Raw genomic sequence first — 26620 nt, 5'->3', positions numbered from 1 at the left:
ACCGTAGGAGGTGTTGAAACAACTCCCTGTGTGTTAAAAGTGTCTGAAGACTGGCTTCAGTGTGGCTGAGCTGGGTAGGCATTGCCCCTACTTTGAAATTAAACGTGAAGGGGTGAGGTGAAGACACTGCAGGAAAAGCTGGCACCCCTCTTAATCAGAGCTGGGGCCTGTGGGACATCTTCTGCCTCGCTTCTGTATGCTTTCTGGCCACCGGCTGAACTCTTGCAATGCACCCTGGATCATACCATCAAGGGCTGGACTGTTCTGCTGTAAGCGACTTATCCCAAGGCAAATGTCCTTTACTAGACAATTCAGGTAAAATACTTGCATCCTGGAAGAATTAGAAACTTAAAGGAAAATTGGTCTCCTCCTTTCTCTGTACCCTTTTCAATTACATTTTAATGTTTATCAGTTTTTAGTTTGGGATGGGGATTCCTCTTATCCCATTTGCTTTTGTGCTCCAGAGGCTTGAACAGCCCTTTACTATTTCAAGAAGCTCCTGTTTACCTCCCTTCACCTGTGCTCTGTTTTCTGGCCCTCGTTTTTCTCTTGTTGACTCCCTGAGGGTACACAGATGGTAGCCTGGAAGCCAAAAGGAATGATACTGAGGGAGTGAGAGTGGGAGAGGAAAAAAAAAAAAAAAAAGGAAAAGAAAGAAAGGGAAAAAACCACAGTGATTGCAAGAAGCCTTCAGACTCCCCTAACAGCAAAACCCTAATACACATCAGTGTGCTGGATCTTGTCAAGATGCAGGTAATGTTTAATTTTGGAAATGCAGCCTAAACACATTTGGCTTGCTGGCTGTAATCGTTTAGACCTGTGAAGTAAGGTAGCACGATTCCATCGCAAGGCGCGTTCTGTCAGCTGAGAAGTCTCTCTTTATTCACAGGCAGTGCCATAGTTAGCCTGTTCTTTACTGGTGGGCGGCAGCCTCAGAGGCACCACATCGGCAGAATATGTAAGCGTTTCTCATCTCCAAATTAAGCCCTATGACATACTTCACCCTATGTGCAGGAAGGAGTTAATCTCACCGCTGCAGTCTGGCAGGTATTGAGCAGCATTTTTTCAGAGGATGAGGAAATGCCGTGACTTACAGATAACTTCAGCCAGTTGTTTTAGCATAGTGTTCTTTGGGATTGTAGTTGGAATATTCTTGGAGGAAGCTGATTTGCATCCAAAGTGCTTTATAAAATGAGTCTTTAAAATAAAACCCAGTAAGTAAATGCAAATGTTGTTCTCAGCATACAAAACACCACAGCTCTGCTACCTGTTAGTACAGCGTTGTACCACCTTCCTCAGCTCGCACATGAACCGCAGCCAAGCTTAGAACAGAACAGCTTAGCCGCACTGACGAGCGAGGCTGCGGAAGATCAGCCACGGCAGAGGTGGGTTAGTCATTAAACAGCAACATTAGCAAAAAGGAGCGAGCAGAGCATAGTCCCAGCACAGAGGACACCTAGCGGTGGCTGGCAGCGCCTGGTGCAAGGGGAGCTTGTGAGGGGCGGCCTCAGGCTGCTGGCGGGCCGCCTGCCCTCTCCTGAGCTCTGCTCAAACCGGGGCAGAAGGGCCAAAACGCACGGCATGAGGGGTTAGCCGAGATCGACAGAGAGACAAGAAGTCACGACGGACTGGGGAGGGCTCCTGTGCTTCTGTGATCCAGTTTTCCTTCAGAGCAAGGGATGCAGAGGAGAGCACGACCATCAGCAAGGAGGGAGTATTCAGTAAGTGCTGTGGAGTCTGAACTCCAGAAAGCCAGCTGGTTTTTGGGCTGAGGGAGCCTCACAGAAATAAGCAGCCAGAGCGCTGTGGCAGTGAGAGCTTGGCCAGCAGAGAAATCACAAACAAGTTCTGCTGACCACGCTCTGTGCTCACTCACACCTCTCTTAACGCCCTATCGTTCCACTGACATTTCCTCAACTAGTTCTTAAATAAAGCAACCTTCCAGGAAGGAAACCATCTATAACATCTTTTTTTTTTTTCTGTTTTCTTTCTTTTTTTTTTCTTCTTTTTTTTTTTTTTTTTTCCTGAGGCTCCTCGTCAAGACAATATTATCCCTGTGGTCTTGCTCCTGTGCAGAGGCAATCTGCTGCCCAACTGGACTAGTGGCTCAGAACAGAAATGATAGCACTCAAACGTGTTAGCTTGACCCAAACAGTAACACTCACATAGGTATCCAAACTCTAAGCAATGAATGTCACGTTTGCCAGTGTTGTTAGAATAAACTGTGACATCTTAAAGTTTGTTCTACGGATAAGCCTGCGTGAAGCTATGCTTGAGTACACGAATGCGGATTTAAGCTGTATGTTAAAGGCACAGTTAAGCATAATAACCTAAAATTTGGCCTGCCTTGGGTGTTTTGGATGTTTAGCATACGCTTGGGCAGTTCCTTTCCACTAAACCCAGCGAAGGGCAGGCAGCGAGGAGCCGCTCACACGGCAGGCAGCGCTTGTAAATGTCAGCAGGCAGCTCCCAGAGCCGAGCCAACTGGTGCGGCCACAAAGTTACGTGCCCGCGGCAGGTGGGCGCGGGCGGAGGGGAAAGCAGGCAGGAGAGGTCTGGAAAATAAACAGGAGACCCACGGGCTGTTTCCGTGGGGTTTCGTAGGGGCAGACTTTATTTCCAGTGACGTCGCAGGCCGCCTGATTCGCGGCAGCAGATGGGAGCTACCGCACCGGTCGCGATAACATCTCGTGTGTCGCAACCGCCGTGTGGAAGCGGGCCCGGGGATCACAGACACGGTCTCTTGCAGGACCGGCCATAGGGAAATTCAAGTTCCCAGACCGGACCTGGGTGCGCAGGGGCAGGGCTCGGAGCCGGCCGCGGTCCCGGCACCTTGGGCTCGGCGCTGCGGGGACGGCCCCCCCCCCCCCGCCACCTGCCGCCCGCTCCCTCACAGGGCAGGGCGAAGGCGGGGCGGTGCCCGGCCCTTCGCTTGCGCGACAGCCCCGCTGACCAATGAGGAGCCGGCGTTCCCCAGGGGCCGAGCCGGCGGAGCCAACGGCGAGGAGGGGCGGGGCTCGGGGGCGGGCGAGGGGGCGAGGGGCGGGGAGGCGGGGGGAGAGGCCCCGCCCCCGCCCTCCCCTCCCCGTCCGGCGGCTGAGGCGCACTCGAGAGCGAGCGCCGGGCAGAGCGCGAGCGGTGCCGGGGGGGCGCGGGAGCAGCAGCACCAGCAGCGGTTGCAGCAGCAGCAGCAGCAGCAGCGCTAGCAGCGCGTGCCCGCCCGCGCGCCCCGACCCCAACGGCCGCCCCCCCCGCCCGCCTCCGTTACCGGCTCCTCCCGCGGGAGGGGGGCGGAGAAGGGGAGCCCGGCAGCGGAGCCCCGCGGGCCATGGGGGTCCCGTGGCCGGAGCAGGCGCAGCGAGGGCAGCGGCAGGTAAGGAGGGGGCGGCCCCGCTCCCCGCCAGGTGCCTCGGGGCCGGGGGGGGGCAGCGGCCGGTCCGCGGCGAGCAGCCCCGGGGGCTCCGGAGCCCTCCCGGGGGGGACCGGGGGCTCGGGACCCGCTCGGGACCGGCGTCGCTGCGGGGTTCGCGGCCGGGCGCGGCGGGGCTGCCCCGAAGTTGGCCGCCTGCAGCTCCGGGCGGCGGCGGCGGCGGCGGAGCGGGGCGGCGGAGGAGCTGGCGGAGCTCGGGGGGGCTGCCTCCGGCCCGGCCCCTCCGCTGGGAGCGAGTTTGGGGGTCACGGTGCGGGGAGCGTGCGAAGTTAAAAGGGAACCGCTCGCACGAACGCTCCCCGGCTCTTTTGTGTGCGGTTCTCACTTCTAGAAGTTAACGCTAGATGGCTTTCTTATATCAGGTATCCGCCAGAGAAGGCAAGCATGTAATCTGTTTCTGCAGCCGACTATTTCTGCGTTTGTCTATTTTTTTTTTCCTTCATGTGAATAGTAAACTATCTTCTTGAGCAGTTCGGCGCTGGTTAGACCAGAACAGAACTTAAAGTTTGCTTACAGGCTGATACAATTCAGTCTTTTCATCACTTCAACTGCTTACAGACGTTTTATGTATGTACTACCAGTATCTAAAGGAAGCTTGCTTAGTTGCAGTATAGTTCTGAAAAACGCTCAGGTTCCTTTCAAGGAAGGCAGCTGGATAGGAAAGGCTGTAAACGTAAAGAAACAATAGTATCATCTCAGTTACTACTTAGTTTGTTGGACTTCATTTTAGAAAGAGCCATAATAGCTGAACAATATTACTGCACTTTTTTTCGCCGAGATTTTGTGCCTAGCTATCTTGGACTGAAATATTTTGGAGTTGGATTCCGGAACATGGTGCATCACAGCCTGCTAGGTATCGGAAAGCCTGGGCCTGATGCTTTATTAGCCTCTTTCTTCTCTTTTCCAAAACTGCCCCCGTTGTCAGTGGAGTGCCAGATTTGCTCCCTGTTTGTTTCTTTGGTAGTAGCTCTGAAATACCCGAGTCCTAAACTTGATCTCTGAAATATCTTTTATTATTAATGCAAAAATGTTTAAATCATCAAGAGCTATGATGCATTACCATACAACAGTTGATTTATAATTTATGTAGCGTTCGTATAAAGCAAGATCACAGAGAGGTCTCTGAATGTGTTGTCTTGGTTTTGCATGCCCAGTGGGTTACCTTACCAGGGCACGCAGCACTTTGGATATAACAAGGAGTACTTGCTTGTAAGGATGCCAGGCAGTTTCACCAATCGTATTGGATCAATTAAAGATGTCACTCATATATGCCGAGGGTATAATGTGAAACCCAGAACTAAACAAAAGCTCAATCTTTTCCTAGCTGGTATTTGCTTACTGTGCAAATCAAAGAATTTTAAAGGTTTCTGTTCTGTCATCCTGAAAGAAAGATAATATGGTCTTTTCTGTAGACATGTACTGATATATACCGTTACTTAAGTACGTTGTGAAATGCTCTTGGAAATGACAAGAGTTAAGGAACTAAGCGAGGCAGTGGTTGAACAGGCAGAAAACACCCCTTTCTTTTGCTTCTTAATGACCTTTGCAAGTGAACCGAGGCACTTCTTTCATCACTGTCAGCTTCGTGTTGGACGTGGTAGTCGGGCATTGCCCCTAAGATTGTGTGCAGAGCAGCAGTTCTACCTGCAGGAGAAAGCGAGTATTTTCTCCTTGCCTTAGCTGCTGGGATTCATATTACATTTAGATGGCTGGATGTTAAAATATATCTGGGAGCTTCATGCTTTTTACTGATGAGCGGTCTAGTTTGGTAATAACGAGTGAGAAATGCTACGTTAGTATGAAAATATAAGATACAAGCTACTGATTGTGGAAAGAGGGTGGAGTGCTGGGTTATCTAGTTTCTCACTGTAGTCATCCAAGATTATCAACAGTAGCCATACTGACAGCTCGAAATGTCACGGTTTGATGAGCGTTCCCTTCTCTTTCCTTGCGATTTTTGCTTTTCAGTTTAAAGTGTTGTACTTTGTCTTACGTTTGTGTTCAGACTTGACTGGTGTTTGGGCAAGCTGCACTGTGAATCAGTGAGGGAAAGAGGAGGCGGCTGTGTTTATTATTTGCTATGGTATTGTAGTCAAAAATTTTGATATACTAGATAGTATTCAATGCTTTAAAACATTACTTCTTGCAAAGTTAAGACAAATGTCAATTTATCTCTGTTTTTAAGGGAAAATTCATCCTATTATAAATATGAACAGTTCAGGAAGTTTAGGCTGGTGTGCTCCTCACAATATCTTTCTGCCCTGTTTTTTCTGACTGAATTATTTTGGGGAAATACGGTGATAATTCTCTACCAAATCTGAGAATCCAATGCTAGGTAATCATTAAGACTGTTGCAGTATATAGCTCTGATTAGGAAATTTGCTTTTAGTAGATGGAAAAGTATGTGTAACACTTTTTTATTTTGAAAATACTATTTTTTTTCATACAGAGTGCATTAAGAATAACACTAATTCCTCATGACACTCACCAGTGATGCCATACAACTGTTTAAATATATTTTTAAGAAATGCTAGGACTTTATGTGAATTAGCGGTCTTTCTTTTTTATAGTTTACTGTGCAACACTGAACTTAAATATCTGATTTACTCTCTCAGTCTCAAATGAGAGAGATGCTGCCTTCGTTTGTGGTAAAGCACAGACCCCAGGTTTAAACCCATTTCTAGGCATAATTGAATAAACTGAAGATTGGGAGGGATGATTATAGTTGGTGATACTCCTTTAGTTTTAACTGAAGGCAGGACAGCAGTAGGTAGAAATGTCATTGGGATTATTTTGCATCAGAGTTCTTAACTAGAACATACGTAGACTCTTGTTTGGATCATAGAAGTGTAATTACATCAGCAGTTAGCAACTCATGGCTTATAACTGGATTCTAGTTTTCTGGAGTTTTTCAAATAATGTTCAGTTCATACATAATTAAAGGTCTTGTTTAAAGTGTGTGTTGAATCCTTATGGAGATAATCTCCTGAGCGTGTAATAAACATAAGCAGCTGCTGTCCCATCTTCTTGAACCTGTGAGCAAGCAGCCTTATTGGGTCTGTTGTGAAACATTTTAAAGAACGGTAATGTTTGAAAGGAAGTAGACATTTATTTTAGTTCCTGTTATCTGGGGATCTGTATTCCTTAAGAAAATGACGCGGCTCACTTTAGTATAAAGCTTTCTCTTTTTTCTTAAAGCTAAGAGATGTGATGTAGAAAGATACTGCAGTGGGAGGAAGGAATCCCTTGGATGTACGGGAATCCAGAAGAAGGCAGGAGGAGAGGTAGTAAATTGTGCTGTAGTAGCTAGGAAGCTGGAAGGTGGCAGTAGCTGAAGTTGTCATGTCTTCCCCTCCCCCTCAGCAGCTTGGCAAATTCAGATGCTCAAACGAAATTCTGAGCACAGAGCTTGGAGTTTTGCCATTGACTTTGATTCTTTTCTTACATAATGTCTTCATTTGTTGTCCTGCATCCTGCAGAGTGACATAGCCAGCTTTGCAGACATTAGTGTAATCCTCCTATGCTGCTTGCCATTCCTTCCTTCTTTCTCCTCTCCCTTCATGCCCTCTTCCCCCAGATTCTCCCTGGCACCGTGGCTGTCGACTGTGATAGTACATGCTTGCTACCTCATCTTTTAGGTAGGCTTTTGAATCACAGGTATTTCAAAATACAACTTTTCAGGCTTAAGTGATATTAAAATGATTTGATGGGATTCATGTTAGAGGACACATAATACAGATACAAAGCTCTGATACAAATCAACAACTTGTGCTTCCATTTCCCTTTTGGTTCACCAACCTTTATTTTAACCCTGATACAATCTATGATGAAATTATAGAACTGCTTTTACAGATTACATAAACAGCAGATTACACTACCTAATAAAAAGTACCCGTAAGGACAGCCACTCTGAGAACATCAGAGGTTTTGTGGAAGTAAATGAAATAGAATTAGAATGTTTTTAAAATCTAATGTATGCTATTGAACTCACTCAAAGTTGGTTTTCTATTTTGTTTGTTTGTGGATGTTTTTTGACACTTGTTTGTATGTATGAGAGAGAAAGGAGAATCTGGATCACTGTGTAATACTCATATTTTGTCTTCCATGTTGGTTTTTTTATATTTATTTTCATCAACTCTGGTAAATTTTGTAAGGATCTGAGAACTGAGTGGCAATCACAGAGGTGAGAACAGAAGGGGGAGTAAGAAGAGAATACAGCTTTCTACAGATGTTGTAAATGCATATAATGTTAAAACCCTTGTGTGTTTTTTTCTCCCTTCACTTGGGGGAGTAAAAACAAGTCCTGAGATTAATGCGTAGTTAGCAAAACTGGCTCTGGAAAGGAGTGTGTGTGCGCGCGCTCTCTCTCTCTCTCTCATGTTTTGTGGAGGAGGCTTTGTGAAAGATATGAAATTTCAGTCTGTGGTATTTTTTTCTTTTTTGTTTGTTTTGCTTGTTTATTTATTCACTTTTTCATCTGAGAGCTGTGGGTTACCTAATCACACTCTTCCTCTTTCATTGTTGTCATTTGTGGTTTTCAGTTCAATACCAGTTATTTCCTACTTTTAGGTACCTAAAGAACATTCAAGGAAACAAGCACCTCCAAGTATTTTTCTAGACTCTCAGCACTGGAAGTGAATACTTGACATGCTTTAGTGTGAAATCTCATTGCAATACCAGTGTGACGTAAAGTGGAAAAAATGTGGCTGTGTATATGCATACATCTGCATGCATAATGTGCATATCATATGTAGGGTGTTTGCACATGTATATGTCTTGCTTATTGTGGTGGCCAGCTGCTCTGGAAGAATTGGGAGCAGCTTAAGGTGACCAGGTTATCTTGCTGTTCTGCTGTAGTAAAGTAAGCCTTTGTGAGGTTGTCAGGACAACAGCTTATTATTATTATTCCTAGTGTGTTGGTTTTTTTTTCCCTCTATAGCAATGAAGGGAGCTGTTTCAAAGAGGGTTGTGTTGCCTCACAAGGATTGCCAGCTGTGATTTGGGTTCAGCAGGATGCTCTGGGTTTGTCATGTAAAAATTCTAATTGATGATGAATGCAAACCCAGTGTGAGAATAATTTTGTTCATTGGACTAATGCAAAACAACCCATTGTATTTACAAACCCATGGCCGATTTTCTCAGCAGTGTTGTCATTACTCGCCTGTTCTCTTCCATCTGAGGCTTAGAGAAAAACGTTTTATGTTTGACAGTATGGAACCTGTGATAGGAGTTGAGAGAAGGCAGGAATTAGTTTAAGGCTATGTTATGTCAGTGAGCTCCAGTCTGATACTGGAAAGCTAACAAGTGAAACCACTGGGGACTCAGTTTAGTTTGTCATATGTTCCGTCAAAATGTGGTATGAAATTGGTGTCTAATGATAAACTACACAGTTACTGTTTTAGTGTTGCCATTTTGAAGAACTACTGTTCTTGTCACATGCTAAATGAGACACAGCTAGCTAAATGACTTGAAGGTGCTTCTCTGTGCATGGCCAATATGTGCAGGAGATGCAGTAATTTGAACTGAAATAACTTTTAGGTTGTTCATACGTTTGGGGTGGGAGACTTAGTGGTTGTTCAACAAGGACAATTATATGAGGAAAACTTTCAAATAGCTTTGAGGATTTTTTTATTTCATAGAATATGCTAACACATGGGTCTTGTTTTGGCACTTCCACGGTTCCCTCCCTTTATGTTGCTGATACCTAGATACACCTTAGTCTGATCCCCAAATTCTTTGATCTGGGTTAAGCTATATAAAACAGTGAAATGGTGTCCATATAGTTAAAATCCTTCATCAAACAGTAACTCTCTATTTCAAGTTCCTTTTTTGGACAACTGAGACAACTGTCTATTCACTGAATAATTCGACAGAGATACCATAGGCAGTTGTAGGAACTGCCTGACAGAATCAGCAGCTACTGGGATAAACCTGTGAATACTTAGATCCTTTCTCCCTTACCTGGCAGTTGGTCTGGAGGTGGCTGTCTTCCCCCTCTCAGATTCACTGCTATTCTGCAACTTTCTTGGTGTATTGTTAAGTCTCTTTCAATCACGCAGTCTTGTTTGTATAGGAAGCCATTCCAAATCCATCTTTTTGAAGATAGTGAGACTGAGTGAAGCAAACACAATGGTCATTGTAATCCATAGCAACGTGAGAACAGTTTTGCTTATTTCCACTTCTCTTCAGATGTAGAATTTTACCAGCTTGTGAAGGAGACGGGACAGATGAGATCATCTGAACTGGGTGAGAGCTGTAAAGGTGGTTGCTCAGAGTGCCACACCAAAAAGACAGGCTAGCAAATATCAGTTGAGCTCCAACAGAGTTTTCTAGATGTATTGAGGTTGCTGCTGTTAGGTCAGAGGGACTTGCTGGAATTCTGAACTTCTGTTAGTCTCTTATCCTAGATCCCTGAAAAGTCATTATCGCTACTGGAGGCTTCTGAATGAAGGGCAAGCAGTGCTTCGTTAATCTATGAGTTTGAGATTTGATAGGTCTGCTAATGTTGGTGCTTCTCTCACAATTCACAGAATGGTTTGGGTAGGAAAGGACCTTAAGGATCACCTGATTCCAGCCCCCTGCCATGGGCAGGGACACCTCCCACCAGACCGGGTTGCCCAAAGCCCCATCCAGCCTGGCCTTGAGCACCTCCAGTGATGGGGCACCTACAGCTTCTTTGGGCAGCCTGTGCCAGGGCCTCACCACCCTCTGAGGGAAGGATTTCTTCCTTATGTCTGAACTAAATCTCCACTCTTTTGGTTTAAAACCGTTACCTCTTGTCCTATCACTACCTGCCTGTGTAAAATGTTGCTCTCCATCTTTTTTTTATAAGCCCCCTTTTAGTACTAGAAGGCCACTCTAAGGTCTCCCTTAGAAGAGAAAGACTTCTCTTCTCCAGGCTGACCATCCCCAGTTCTCTCAGCCTTCCTTCATAGGAGAGGTGTTCCAGCCCTAATGGATGACTTGGGATGCCTTGTGCTTTTTCTCTGTGGTTGTGTAATTTTTTTTCTAATTAAATTTCTGTAAGTGTAATTACTCTTTTTTTTCCAAATCTTGCTGAGTCAAACAGGCCCCAAATAATCTTGAGGCGGAGGGAGGAGTTTCACAGTGTGATTGCATAAAGCTTGTTTCCTTAGAAAATAGTTCTTAGAAGTAGCTGACCATTCTTTACATCATACTGTTCTGCAGCAATAGATATTGCATTTTGTAATGACTTTTAGTTTCAACTTTACTGCTGCATTTTTATGTACTGTTAAATATTTAAGATTATACTCATGCTATCAATGTGTAGTGTGCTGTTGTGCCTGGTAATGTGATACAAACTATGCCTTTGTATGCACAAACAGTTAATTAAATATCTGTCTTGCTCTATGCCTATGAAAATTTTGTGGCTGCATATTAAAATGGAATATTTGCATATATGCATAGTAATATTCTTTTCTCCTAAGAAGGATGTTCATTGTTGATGTTTTTTCTCTTTCTTGTGTAGACTCTACCCAACTGTGTCAGTGTTCACTTGTTTTACCATATTCAGTATGCCTGTAGGCCAGCGGCGTTAAAGTTGCACCTTAGAGATTCTCCTGAACCACATCTTTGCTTTACCAGCTGTTTCAGCCACATCTCTTAGTACAATTCTTTGTGGTAGCTACAGGAATAACTGTGGGAAGAGTAATGATAAGATGCATCTAAAATATGTTAGATCCTCCTCACTGTGACTTAATATCAGGTAACTAGGTTGGAAAAAAACAAATGCAAAGCAAAAAAGACCCACACCACTCTTCAACAAACCATTCTTCGTGGACTCCCAGCAAGTGTTGTCCTGACTTCTAGTCACTTGTGGGGGGCACTGTGAAAATTTCCTCAACTAGAAATCCTCTAAGTAGATGTCAACGTATTTGTTGCAGCTTTATATGAAATAATCAATTACATTGATCAAGAATTTTAATTTTTGAGTAATTCTGCTTTGTTTGCTGTAGTATGATGTCTTTCCCATTGCATCCTTCGTGGATAAGGGGGATAATGCATTTTGGTTTCCTACCTTGGGTGGTGAAATTAGTGTTTCTCCTCAGGGACTCTAAGCATATTCTTCTTTATCCCTATGTTTTCTTCCCTAAGAGTAAGAAATCTAGTGCAATTTGTTTTTTCCTAAACAATCATTAAAATATCCTTCTGTGAAGTCCCTGAGTATCTTTTACATAATCTTTATCAGTAGTTCTGGGAGCTTTCTGTGTATTGCTGACACAATAAGTTCTATCAGGTTAGATTTAATATTGCTTATGGCAGTTTGCCCATCATCTACCTTGATGTTTATCCAGGCTTCTTGCGCAATTTTCACAGCATCTGTGTAACCAAATTACAGTGTTATGTTTTGGATGGGAGAGCTAGAGGAATGAGACAGCAACTGGACTGTCAAGCTCAAAAAATTTGCAGCCAGTGGTTTGTTCTCTGCCTGGAGATCAGTTACGAGTGGACAGGGACCTGTCCTGTTTTGTACCTTTATCTGACCTGGAGGAGATGAAGCCTATCCTCATCAAATTTATATGTGACATCTGACTGGGGGAGTCATTGGCATGGTTGAGGACAGTGCTCTGTGTTTTAGAGGCTGGAGGAATGGACCGTAATAAACCTTGTGGCATTCAACAAGGATAAATGTGATTTCTTATGCCTGGGGTGGGAGAGTCTCTTGCCACGGTATAGCCTGGGGGCTGCCTGCCTGGGAAGTAGGTTTGTTGAAAAGGACCTGCGTGCGCTGATGGACGTGTCAGCATATCTCTGTCTTCTGGTGGCCACACACTAAGCTTTATGACCAGGAGGTTGTCAGTGTTCAGCATTCCTTAGACTGCACTGGATATATTGCATCCAGTTTTGATTCCTCGAATGCATGAGAAAGATTGATTAAACTGAAGCTAGCGCGGTGGCTGGGCACTGAAATGTTGGGCTGGAGATCATAAGGAGAGGCTGAGAGAACTGGGTCTGCATAGCCGAGACGACAAAGTTTGGGGGGGACCCAACAACTGCCTTGTGATACCCAAGAAGAGGTTAGTAGGACAGGGGGGAGGTCCTTTAAGGAGGGTAGGAGATGACAGTGCTTATAATCTAGAACAGGTGAGGTTCTGATCTGGCATTAGGAAGCAAAATTCACTACGAGGACTAGGGGAATGGAAACAGGTAGTGCAGACAGGCGGTGGAAGCTACATACTTTCCAGTTCTTAAGACCAGACTGGACAAAGGCCTAAGCGAGTTGGTCTGAATTCAGTGCTTTGAGCAGGATGTTCAGTTAGATGATGTCCTGAGGTACCATCCAGTGTGAATTATTCTATGAAAGGCTTTTTTTCCAATGTTAGTTGGTCTGATAATTGAGAATTTTAGTTGATGCTCCACTCTGTTTCTAATTATTTTGTTATAGTACAGAATATTTCTGTACTATGATGTTGGGAAGATTTTGTTATTAGTCTAAGACAAAGAATATATGAGTACAAAATACACTGTTTAAATCAGTTGACGAGAACTACCAAATTATTGGCAGTTAAATATTTTATAACTCTTACAAAAGAATAAGCACTTAAAGAAAATAGCATCCGTTCAGGTTTTGCTTCAGATATGCATTGCTGGCCTTGTCACTGAATTCTACAACATGATTAGCAATACTGGAATTTGAGTGTGTGAACATCTATTGAGCTTTTCAATTGGATCTCTTCCAAAAGATTGTTTTGCTCTTAAAGAGCAGGACAATACGAGTTTGAAATTGGCTCTCAGCCAGTCAAAACTACATTTGTATTCTTTTGCTCTGACTGCTAATTTTACTATTGTGCAACTTCTGATAATCTATGCTAGAGTTATCCATGTGACTGGAAAAAAAAATGATGTGATGTCATGTTATTTAAAAATCTAAAATAAAGTGGTTCACCTCTGCAAGCAGGTGCTGCTTATACCTTTCTGTGTTTAGTCTTACCTCTTAGCTTCGTTAACTATAAACAAGAGTCAGCAGAACATCAGAAGATTGAGACAGTTCCTGTTCTTGCTCATCCAACTTCACAGTAATTATACTTCTAAATATTTCTATGCTTACCAAACCATGAAACGGACCTTCAGATCTTTGTTTGTTTTTTGTATGCCATTTTATTAAGTGTTTAAAAATTCAGGGTTTTGTATAACATTCGGCTTCAGTATGAAAGAGATTGTAAATGCACGCTGAGTTAATCGTAGCAAACAGGAAAGGGAATGGAAAGAATTTCCTTTAGGGTAAAACTCCTTGAAGTTGAAATGACCCTGATAGTGCTTGTAACTTGACAGGGAGGGTTACAAGATTATTTTTTTTTAAAGGTGGGAAGGAATCTCTTTTGTCAACCTTTTGCATGGTATTGCGAAGGATAGGGAGAAGCTCAGTCTGATGTCCTTTTGACTTATATTTTCAAGAAAAGGAGATGAAACTTTAATTTTGTAACACTGATGGATCTCCAGAATTGTTTAATTTTAAGGTTGATGATAGATACAGATTGGCAGTCCTAGCCTGAAACCTCTTTTGCCCTGAACTCAACTATTTGTATACTTGTTAATCCTGTTGCTTTAGTAAACAACTACATCATTGATCTTGATTCAATGGTGGGTTGCTGTCCTAGATTTTGTTTTTTTTTTTTTCTCCCATCCTATACATGTAATGGAAGACTGTTCCAGAGACTTTACTGAGGACTAGAACTTTCTGTGAAGTTGTATGTGGAGCACATGCTGAGACTGCAGCCCGTTTGTCTGATTTTTTTTTACAAGTATCTTTGTTTAGCCTACATACTCTTCCTTTCTTCCTTTTAGAAGACAACTTGCTCAGTCAGACCTCGCTTTTCTGAGGTAAAATGAGCCAAACTTCCAAGCAGCCTTTAAACAAGACAGGTGTGTAACTTCCTCTTGCGTGGTATGATGGCTAGAAAACAGGGCCCTTCTGTGTGCTTGTTCTGTTCCTATGCTTTTTTATGGCTAGGAAGAACCTAAGCAGTGTTCTGCACGGTTTTATTTGTGGCAAATAAAATGACATTAAAGCATTATCTCTACCTGGAAATATTGTAGAGTTGCGTGTTCATGTTGAGCACAATGTCATGGTTATTCTTTCTGGTGTTTTCTGCTCATGAGCTGCAAGACCGATCAACATCTTTTCCTCTAGTTCTTGAATTAAAGACTTTGCACATAAAAAAAAAAAAAGAAAAAAAAAGGGGAAAAAAAATGTTCCTCAAAACTTAGTTTACTCTTCTTGGTTACATTTTGACCTTCCTTTGCAGTACAAGTAGTTTCTAACTTCGTGTTGGTGTTAAGGTTGTTCTTGAAAATATGAAGGCTGACTGACTTAAAGATTGATCGTTGGCTTCATCTAATGAACTGATTTAGTTCTAGTTTCTTTTCAGGAGAGTCAGTTTTCTCTTGTTTTGTTCTCATTGTGGTGTTGTTACCAGGTACTTTCTTAGTTCCAGGTTGTATCAACAGCATTTCTTTTTAATAACATTTTGCTGATCTAAGGAATCTTACTTCTATGTAGAGCTGTTGATCCTGAGCCAGATGCTCCTTGATGCTTGCAGAATCCCACCTGATGCAGTAACTCTTGTGGAGTTTCTAAATATATCAAGCATGGCTTGCATGTCAAATGGTGACAGTATGGAGACGTAAAATATAGTAGTAGCAGGATGTCATGCTAGCCCACCTCAATAGTAGCTGTAGAAAGTAATCTATGAAAATCAGTCTTCTGAAATCAGTGTGGAATTGTTAGGTCTTGAAAAGGTTTTATTTGGCCCAGTTAACGTTGATTTGAAATATTCCTCCAGCTTTGATATGAATATAGAGATTTACAAATCAGTGCCTGAAGTGAAGCTAGCTAGCTAGCTATGTTGTTGTCTTTCAGTCCAGGGTCTTTCTAGTCATGTCCCTACATAATGATATTTTCAGACCATTTGTTTCAATGGGTAGAGTAAAATTGCTTAAGACCTACCTATTCATTTTGAGGACCTTAATTAGAGTGAAATGTGTGCAGGAAAAACGAGGACGTTATGTTTGTCAGAAACATGGTCCAAGAAGATGCTTCTTGTCATCTTTAGCAATGGAAACAGTGAAATATAAGTATCATTCAAAAATGTAAATTGTTCCGTAGGAAAAAAAATCATCAGTGTTTTCATTTGATGGTTGTGAAGAGCATTTTCCCTGTTTTGTAGGATACTGGCAGTTTATGAAACAGCCCTTTTCTGCTCTGCAGAGAAAAGATATACGGCATGGCGCTTTTCCATGTCAGGATCTGGAATGTTGTGCTTATTAGAAACTTTCAGTGCCCTGAGAGAAATGCATAGAGCTGTGACTCATAGTCATACTTCTAAGCTGTTGTTTTTGGAGAATGTCTAAAACCATTGCTTACAGAGGCCGGTGCCTTCTTCTGCAGTATTTTTCTGAAAATTACGAAGGGATATAGGAGGGAAAAATACTGTGCTCAATCTCTGGTGCAGTACCAGCTACCTTGGAAACTATTAGCAAGTTAGTGATCTTGCTTTGTCATGTGAGGCATATTTTGCTTTAGCCATTAATTGCTGTTACTTCCAAAAGTGTCTTTTTGTGTTGCTGTTTTTTTTTCCCCTGTATATATACGAAGTGTTGTACTTCCGGAGAAGCAATTTGGAGGAGGAGAAAGATAGGATAGCATAGTGAAAAGTCTTATGATTTTCTTGTGAGTAATGAGAAGACAAAGTGCTCATCAAACAGCTAATACACTGGGAAAATTCTACCTTCAAAGTACAGTTTCTGCAATACTTTGAATTTTCCCCTGTATGAAGTAACATGTACTTTTTTTTTTTTAAGAACAGGAAGAATAATTTAAGCTGAACTTCAAGTCATTATTTTCTTCCCTGTTTTGTGCTACTGCACATGCACAAAGGGGAAGATGACTAAGGGGAAGGCTGCGTAGACAGTATCATTATGTGCACAACATTTCAATGTGCGTAGAGCAAAGGGGTGTAAGAGTGGGAACTTACCACTAGCTGCTAACTAATATTAATTGTTCTGATAATATTAAATATATATTCAGATGGAAGTTATTTTTTTTTTCCTAGCCCATAGACTGCTGGAGGAGGCAGAAGGAGTTTGAGGTGGTGGAAAAGGAGGAAAGGTGGAGAATGCTTGGGTGGAAGCTGTGGGGTTGAACTTGTGTCCTTCTGTTCAGGCATTGATGACTTAAGGGAATAGCTGTCAGTCAGACTTCTGCTTTCCATTCATTCCTCAGGAAACGCTTTTCTTCACCTCTTCCTTGAAGCAGAAGTTTCAGCACACACATGCTTTATCTTGCTTTCAAGTTGTTTTATTTAGCCATAGTGTTCTGTGTTTTGTTTTGCTTCTCCTCTCCCCACAAGAAGGTAGTAATTCAAAGTCAGCTCATGTCCTAATGGGGTTACTTACTTGGGGATAAGCTGATAGAAACTATTGTTCCAAGCCTTTTGGAGAGACAATCTTGGGGAGAAACACTAAAACAAAATTGTAACTAATTACCAGTAGCCCAGGTGATTTATAGCAATAATATAAAAACTCTCATAGTTAAGCTGACCACAGTAAAACCTTGCAGTTATGAGATGTCATGAAACCTAAAACTTCAGGTTCTAATAAAATGTTTATGGTCTTCAACCTTTTTGGCAGTAAATTTAAAAGAAAAAAACTGTTTAGAATACATTTTCTCTCTAAAACCATAATAACATAATTTCCACTCTAATACTCTCCTCCTCCCACGTGGTCTCTCCTTCTACAATAAAAGTCATTATGCTTTTTCCATGCTCTATTCTGTCTCCCACACCCCTCTACTGACTGCCATTACCCACTTGTGGAACAACAAAATCCCTTTTCTTCTTTGTTTCAAAAGTGTGGGCATGAGGTACAATGGCATAACTCAAACCCTGGGTGCATTTCTGTGCCCAGAGGGGCAGCGTGTCTCTTGCCGGAGGCAGAGCGTGCCTCTCGCTGACAGCAGCTCAGGATCCCTTCTGGCTGGGAGTGTGTGCTCAAACTCGATCCCTGCCTGCAAGGTTTCATATTTACTGCTGCCACAAGGACGTGCTCTCAGCCCTGAGTAGGCCAAAAGCACAGGTTGCCCCTTGGCCACGGGCAAGTTAGGGGAATGCCTTTTCCAGCAATGTCTTGTATGGGACTGGTACAGTATGTAATGTTAGAAAATTCAGGGCAGAGGAAGGTATTTTTGGCCATGTTTGAATTCTTCCCATGATAGGTTGTCCTTTAAATAAAGGAATAGACAATAGTGTTTACTTCTATTTTTATTTTTTCATTTTTGAGAATGCTCTGTCCTTATAAGCTAGTTAGACTTGAGTGATTTTGTGTCTCATCAGTTAGAGAAATGTTTTTGTTCATTGCAAGAGGTTCTGAAGATCAGGAAGTGCATCTATAGAACACAAAGACAATGGCTATTTTTGGTTATTCCTAACTCAGCGGAGTTTAAGTGCCTAAACACTTTTCAGAGTACAAATCTTAGCCTTTTTATTCCTATTTGGTACCTAGAGCATTAGTAACCTATATCACATAGATTCTATATTTAAATAAATATTGTCTGACCTTCAGGTATGATGGTGATGAAAGCCTTGTGGGTCCCTTCCAACTTGGGGTTTCAATGTTTCTAAGCCTCTTGGGCTCTGTATGTCACCAACACCTTGAATATTTTGAAATGGGTTTTGTCTCCCGTAGAATCAGATTATTGTTACTATTTTAAAATGTCTAGTCTGGTACATACAGTTAGTATGTATGCTTTGGAGATTGTTCATAAATTTAATGATAACCCTGGAATCCTTGGCACAGGTTCCTTGTTCATTCACTTCTTTTTTTTTCTCCCTCCTATGTGAGTACCATAGCCACCAGTGTGTTTTTATGATCAAAGATGAGCAACTTAAAAGCCACTAGCACATGGTGAAGATAGGTTAATAAAGATAGCATTATTTTGTTAGAATAGCTGATAGTATTCACCATCAAGAGGTAGCAACTTGTTTATTTTGTGGGAAATTGATGAATAACAGCACTTTCTCTCAACAAACTGATGGACTTTAGATTAGGTGCTCACTTACAAACATTGAATGAAAATGTATATTTGTTGTCTTCAAGATGATCTTAGAGGGAGAATGAGACCAAGTGAATGGAAACACTCGGAATATGAAAATACTCATGAATACTTTCCATATGTATACATATGTTTGAAATAATCAAAACTTTTAGACTGAAAGCTGGGAAAAAAAGTTTCCTTTTTAGCTGTTAAGCACTATATCAGATGACTTCAGTGTTTGTCGTTGTCCTTCTTGCATAAAAATAATCCTCTTCAGGTCTTTCCTCCTGTTCTTTGACCAGTACAAATGAGATACAGGTCTAAGTTTTGTGATCAAATATTCTATCCAACACATCAATGTTTAGTTAGATTCTATTACAGAAAGACATACAAAACAAGCTTGGGGTTTCTTTTTTTGACTACTTTTCCATTATTATATCAGGAGCAGTTCATGCCAAAGTGATGACCTATTTGTGTAGGGGTTTGCGAGCGACTGGTATGACTGGGCTAACCTTATGGCCTTAACAGAACAGAAAAATTCTGTCTAAAAGCTGAATGCATCTTTTGTAATGGGCTGATATGTGAGGAAAAACGCGCCCCCCCCACCCCCCCCCGCAGGATGAGCCTGTCTTTGTACAGCACTGTCACTGCTCCATGGAGCTGATACAGGCTCTCTTCACCTGTCACTTTTGGTACAAAGAGACGAAGCCTGGCTATAGGCTTACTCCCACTGTCCTGGCCTGATTTCTGTTTCCCTAAAACCAAGTCTGATGCCTGCAAGGTTATTTATCACTTGTCCCTTTCATAATGCTAAGGTCAGAATCCTGACTTCTCTGTGTTTTGGACCTTCCCTGTTAGTCTTTAAAGTATCTCTTAACTCTGGATACTATTTTTGTCCTGTTGTTGGGAATAAAAAAAAATAGTCAGACAAAAATGTTCTGCCCTCCTTATACTTCAGAAGATATTAGATTTTTTTCTTTGTAGTCCATACATCCAAAGAGTACATTAAATAGAAAAAAACTTCTGTTTTCAGTAAAAAAAAAATATATATATATATATTTGTACCTATTTGTTCTTAAAAGTATGAGTTACTTAGAGTTACTTAGAAATCCTCTGGCTGATTATCATGACTGAAACAAATGCTAATAGCTTAATCAGAAGGGGAATTTAGGGCTGGGTGACATTTACGTTACTTTTACATGCTTTGCAGTTATCACATGTATATTGCAGTTGTACAGTTGTCTCAGGGATTTTTTTTTAAGTACCACTCAGTCTTGATGTGCTGTTTTTTTGGCAAGCCAGTCTTAACATTCTTGCCATGTGGAATTTCTTGAGCAGAGCCTTCTACCAGAAAGAAGTAAAGTACAACAGAAGCCACTCTTGGGTTGGGGAGAGGAGGAAATCTGGGCCAGGTGGGGGACAGGTGAATCAATGGGTATGCATGTGTGCACGTTCATCAGAAATGTAGAAAGAGAACCTAATTGTGACCAATACTTTCATTGTCTGTCCCCTTCAGAAACACGCAAACTAAAAAGCAGAAAGCTCTCAGGTCTAAATGGATCACTGCTGGTTTTTTGTTCTTTCAGTCATCTGGGTTTTACAAAGTAGCAGAAAGAGACAAATTATCCTTGGTCTGTGGAATCAGTTCAGAACACAGACAATGTAATACATTACTTGCTTTTTTAAACATCCCATTAAGTCTTTAAGACTGTCAAAATGTTACTGTCACAAAATTGGGGTTACGTTGTAAGCTGGCTGATGTTAATTTAAATTGTCCTGGTTTTGGGGGTTAGATAACTATACCTGGTATAAATGGTAGATCATCTAACCACTACTTTCCATTATTCTTTTTATCCTATTCCAGTTTTTAGAACTGAATATAATGTAGATAGCATCCTTAGTGGGCATAAGTTGTTACACAAGTGCATGAATGAGTTAAAACTGTGTGGTGGTACACAGTTTCAAAATGCCTTGTAATCAATTAGTGTTTCATTCCAGCCTTCCTCCTAATAGTAACTGGAACTTTATACTAGAAGGGTTCGTCTTGGTTTAGTTTTGATTCAGTGGCTGAGATATCAGCTCTATGTTTCTAGAATTCTGGCAACTTTGAAAGTTTGTTTCAGGTCAGGTTAAATTCCTCTTAGTTAATGAATGTTTTTAACAAGTCCAAAAGGCTGCGTTCACAAGACTGAAGATGAGTGCACTGAATGAGTAGACTTTTAAGGCAGAAGATACAGCATGATGTGGTGCCAACACTATTGAGCTTTGCTCAATCTGTGCTACTTAGCAGAATGTGAGAAGGTGCAAAGCCTTGCTGTCTTTTTCATATAAGATTATTTGTAAAATGTTTGGGTATAAAAACGGGATGGTAAGGAACTTGCTGTCCTTTTATGTCACAGTGAAGGTAAACAGCACTCATTAATTTGCTCTCTCTCCAATGTATGGACTAAGAGCATGAATCTTAAATCTATTGCAACAAATGTTTGGGTGGGGGGAAAAAAAGTACAAGCTCGTGACTTAGGAAGCAGACATTGAAAGAATAAGTTCTCTTTCTATAAATTTAGTCATTTGCATTTTGCTTCACTGAATATATTGAACCGTAATATCCTAATGTGTTCTTCTAGTTTTATATTTACATTTATTTTGAAGCACTTTAATATGATCAAAAACTGTTGTTTTACTTAAAAGTAGGTTAGGTCATGTTTGAATCCTGTTGAAATCTGTTAAATTTTAACTGGAGTTTTAAATTGAGATTGTGGTTTATTTTTTTTTAATTTCTGTGGTGCATGTTGAGTTCTAAACTGCAAAAATATGGGGCACGGATAGTCTCTTGTCTAACATTATATTTTATTTTTAAAGCATCTTATAGGTGACTATTATTCCTATTTCACAAATACTCAATAGCTGTAACTACTTAACAACTAAGGACATTTATTTAAGTTCAGCACCAGATGGCCTCTTGAAATATACAAACCCAGAGAATCTTATCTGAAGATGGAACAAAAATAACTGTATATGGCACATGGCAATGTGAAACTGTCATCCCTGCTAATTATTCAGTAATTTAGATGCGTTGTTGTTTTTTCCTAAGACAGTAGTCTATAAAAGTCCACGACAAGTACTGCTTTCACGTTGTGTTTTTTTTTTTTTTTTTGGTACAGCGCACAAAGTTTAGTATTAGTAATTTTTGTTTTGCAGCAGGCAGGCCATTATCTGTTCCTTTTCCTCATCTCTCCTCTTGTGCTATAGGGCATATGGGATGCTTCTAGTTTGATTGTCAGGTTGGTTTATTTAGGCACGCCTGAAATACATGCTGTGTGTTTTCCATTCAGAACCATGCAAACTGTGCTCTTTGAAGCAAGATTTTGAAGCTTCATTGGTAGGAAACATGGGTTTAAGAATTTAAACTGGAAATTTTGTTTAATTCAAATTCTGTTTGGAAAAAAATAAATAAATTTTACAAACATATATGGAAAAGGAAATAAAATGAGATAATCCTGACCAGAAACCAAGTTTTAGTTGAAAGTTTAAGTCACTGACTATTCTTCTGTTTTGCCGTTCGGTAAAGACGAGGAAATGGGGAACAGAAGTATAGGCCACAATCCTCATAAGAGGAAAAGGTGGACCTCCACCTGAAGTTGAGTTCTGTGATGTAGATCCAGTTTCTGTAAAATACAACATGGAAATGATACTGTTTTATTCAGATTTCTCTACGCAGTTCTACAAAGACTGATTTGTATATGATAAATAGTGAAAAAATTCATAGCTATGCAGATCTCTCCATTACACTTAATAAAAATGCTTGTGAATGAGCCATCTTTGCAGCTGTATCAGGGAGATAGATGAGCATGACCAAAAAACCTCTGTCAAAACAAAAAAAAAAAAGCCCCCCAACAGGTGATATCAATTATTTAGTAACTGTTCAGGGAAGCACTGGATGAGTGAAATACAGTGGTGAGAAAATCAGTTAAATCAAAATGTTTTGGACTAAAACATGCTGAAAATGATGTATATATAGTTTGCCAGACAAAAAACTATACTAGGCTGTGGTGTAAGTATATAAATAATGGGCCTTAGTTACGATAGAAGTCCAAAACTTAGTAAAAATGTTTCTTTAATCAAAGTAATCAAAGAATTAATGTTTAGTTATGTAAAGTAATATAAAAACAATTTTCTAATTTCAACCTCTAAAAATCTTTATTGAAATCAAAATTGTTATATAAAGCTTACACTTTGGGCTTCAGATATTTTATGTAAGATCTACTACATTCTAAAACATCCAGCATTATGACTTCCATAAAAGATGGTATTTCTCCCAGTACAGTTAATGGGTGAAATTGCAGTGATTTTTTTTTTCCCATAAGTTCTCTTGGTCTTCAGCGATACTAGAGTCACCATGTAGCTGAAATTTGTCACTAAATAGATCTATGGATATGAATTAATGTTATTTCAGATATTGAAAGTTTTGGGCTGGTTCCAAGTTAGTCAATCCAAACCTGAAAGAGGGATAGTGTTCGTGTTAAGGTATGTTATAGCGTACTTATCAGCTCAGATGAGTGTCCAGATCTCTGCAGTCCTCAACAGGATCATTATTAATTCTTTATTTTCTATGGTACGTTTTCCTTAATGTATTCTGTTATGTTTTGCATCGTGTGTGTTTAATCTGGCTTATTCCACTCTACTATTACACCCTGTAATTGCATGTTGACTATAAAAAGCAATAGTGGTAAATTATGAGACTCATATTCTTGGAATGGCTTTGATGACCAGTTATGCTATTTTTGTCTCTGTGCTTCAAAGAGAAACAGGAGACGTTTAAATGCAATTTGTAGGCATTGTTAGTCTTTTCAGTGACGTATCATAGAGTTAAAGTTGAAGGAGGACTGTACAGAATTTTGAGTAGTTTTTTCAATTAAACGCGTAAGTTCAACGTATATGAAAAGTGCTATGATGTTTTAAGTGTGTTGACTGAAGAAGTGATCAAATCAATTGCTAAACTTGGCAGACTTTTTTTTTTAAATAACTGGGTATTTCAGTGGAGAAGAGATCTTCAGTGGGAGATCTGGATGGTACATTAAAGGCTTTGATACGTGTTAAATATTCAGTTTTGCTTCCCAGAGTTCAAGAGGGATGTTGAAGAACTGGGGAGCACCAATAACCCAGGTAGGAGGCCAACTGCATAGAGCACACAACCTGCCAGGAGAGCTTGGCAGGGCTAGGACTGATTGTTCTGCCAAAGCAGCAGCTAGTAGGTGATCTAAGAGCATCCCACGGGTACTTGAAGGGCAGTTACAAAAATGGTGGAGACCAGTTTTTCTCAATGGTAGCGGATGGGCCAATGGCCACAAACTGTGGTTTGGTAGGCTCAAGTTAGACAGGAGGAAGAATGGCACTGGGAGGGCAGTGTAACTCAGGAATGGGCTGCCTGGAGAAGCTGCTGATTTTTTTCATCTTTGGAGTTCTGCACGAGTCAGCAAAACTAAGCCATCCCTGACCTTTTGTAGTGCTCCTGACAGTCCTGCTCCGAGCAGGAGGCTGAAATTGATGGCTTCCAGAAGTCTTCCAGCACTCACTTTCATGGTTCCATGATCCATGCTCGAAAACACGCACTTACATTGACTCGCTCACTGGTGGATGGGTTAACCTTTCAGCTCCCTGTTGTGTGCTTACATGGTTGTGCTGCCACCAGAACTGTAGTTGCAACTTTAAAAAACTCACCTACATCAAATTAGGTTTTTGTTCATACTCTATCTCCTGTCTTTTATTATCACATTCTAAATAACTATATCTCATATTTTCATTTGAAAAAGCAAACAACACTGTTAAAAAGGCATTATTGCACACAGAGTAAGGCATTCTCAAATGGTATTCCCAAAACTCTAATCTTGTATATGAGAGAAAATAACACTACACTGTTAGTATTTGAAAACCACCCCACTTTTCACTCTTGAAGAAAACAGGGCTGATGAGGAAAAAAATATATATATTTTATAATACTTAAAATCTTGTATTCCATGGGGGGTGGGAGGTGGTGAATTTACTCTTTCACCCCAGACAAAAGTTACTGACAAGGGATTGAGCAGTCCTATGGGAAGAGCATCAGATTTTTCATTTCATTGTCTGTGTGAATTCACAACAATGTAATTTAGTTAAGTGTATTTCTCATTTGTTTTCAAACTTGTGAATTTTTTTTTTGCATCTTCACTGCTTTTAAGCAGTTGCCTTCTTTAGTAGGAAATTCTGTAGTACCTCATCTTATTACTAACTTCCCATCTGCTTTACTGTGGATGCAGTCAATGATATCTGCCTTACTTAGTAACTTCATTCTCGGACTGGTGAGTCCTCTTCATCGTTAACATTTTCAACATTTACACTTCCGTATTTTCTCCTTTTTGTGTTTGGTGGGTATCAAAAGCATTGCAGGTCTTATTGTTAAACTCAGGTGTTGCACAACACAGGGAGGATGACAGCCCCTTTCTCTTTCATTAGATGGTGTGGTACTCAATTTTGTTGTGGTTATGCCAGGATGTTTGTATTTAAGCTGTTTATTTTATTTCTGTGAAATATGATATGAAATAGTACAAAGAAAAAAATCACATGGAAAAAAATGTGAAGAGTAAATGCTAAGCTATTTCTGGCAGAGAACGGAGAAGTAGCGAAGACATTCCAAACAAGGTGTGACAGAATAGATCAGAAAGTGGCTATATTATCTACTTTATATTGTGTACTGTATTTTCTATAATTTGGGGTCCAAGTCTGATATTTTGTAGTGTCAATTGATATGGTTTCATGCTTTCTTTGTGGTCTTGATTATTAAATGTTTTTGCTGTGTGGTCAAAATGAGTTTGAAAAGAGGAGGAAAAAATGTCTAGAGTTGAACATTTTCATAAAATAAAAAGAGAGAAGGTAGGAATGAAGATGGTGTACACATGTACAAGAATGGTAGAGTGTGAGGTGACATTGAAAATGTAGAGCTAAGTCTTTATAGAATTTTATTAAAAAATAGATACATTCCACATTAACTGCCAATTTAGCATAGGTAAGAAGACTTCTAGTGAAGTGATGAGCAATGTGGAATGTTCTGCTCATTTCTGAGAAAAATCATTTTAGTGTAAGGCACAAACTTTTTCCCAGTCAAAGACGAAGTTCAGAGGGTACAGCTATATCTAGCTTACGTTTTCTGTTTTTATAATGAAGAATACTCTTTACTTGAGGTGATTTTCTAAATGTGCTGGAACTCTTCCAAGTCAGAGCAGGGCTAGCTGACTTTTCATATTCAGGATAAAGGCAGAGTTACATCTGAGTGCATGTAAGAAAATATTGATGTCCTAAAGATAGACCCATTTACATTCTTCCCTATATTTGGGAGTGAAGCCCCAGTGTGTATTGCCCTGTTCACCTTACATCAGTTTCCTAACAAATGCTCTTTATTAAACTATCTCAGAGAAAGGATCATCTGAAATTATAGGTAACTCAGCAAGCTCCATGAAAAATTCTTCTCACCAGTCAGTGAGACTTAAGCAGACAAAAGCTGAATGGATATTGCTTTTCAAATAAGTACTACTGTGTAATTAATTGCACTTAATTAGCAAATCTTTCCTTAAGTATTCAGACTGCAGTGATGTAATTTGTTTCCCCAGGTAACTGATCACATAATGTGACAGTGCAGCTTGATATGGAAGGCTGTTTTTAACAAACTCTAAGTAATTGCATGTTTTAATGAAAATATTTTGATTGAAGCAGTGTGATCCATCTGACCCTCAAGCTGTGTTTGGCCCACCCAGTCCTTACAGCTGCCTTCCTGTGGCTTTGAGTTGTGGGATGGGTGTCTGGGCAGCATGCTCTCTGGTGAGTGAGCGCCATTCCCTGTATGGCACTGAGATCTCTGCCTGGGTTTGGCACTGCAGCCCCTGGGGAGGTATTGTTCCATGGCACGCAGCAGAGGCACTAGGAGCAATGTGTACTGGGATGGCAAGGCATCTCCAAATGGACCTGTAGCTGGTGATCTTAGGCCAGCCTGGATCAAAGAAGGTATCCCTTTTGTAGAGGCCAATTTAAGTTTGTGATAGTATTAACTCCCCAAAATCCTTTTGAAACTGGAGTGGTAAACTACTGCATTGTTAGTGCCCTCATCTACC

The 26620-nt window shown here is 40.9% G+C and overlaps 1 protein-coding gene across 5 annotated transcripts in view; it reads left to right on the top strand.

The window, feature by feature from the left end:
- Nucleotides 1-3065: 3065 nt before the first annotated feature.
- Nucleotides 3066-26620, top strand: part of SIPA1L2 (signal induced proliferation associated 1 like 2) — a 138703-nt gene continuing 115148 nt past the window's right edge. For 4 of the 5 annotated variants that reach the window (XM_083829591.1, XM_083829589.1, XM_083829592.1 and 1 more), the window contains exon 1: nt 3067-3373. The gene's annotated coding sequence lies outside the window, so the exon portion shown is untranslated. Of the gene's footprint in view, nt 3374-26620 lie in introns of all 5 variants that reach the window. The other variant, XM_083829588.1, reaches the window with a different exon arrangement.

This window comes from Anser anser, assembly GCF_964211835.1.
Source record: "Anser anser genome assembly, chromosome: 3".
NCBI lineage: Eukaryota > Metazoa > Chordata > Aves > Anseriformes > Anatidae > Anser > Anser anser.
Note: the sequence above shows the minus strand (reverse complement) of the source record. Positions and strands in the feature narration are given on the sequence as shown.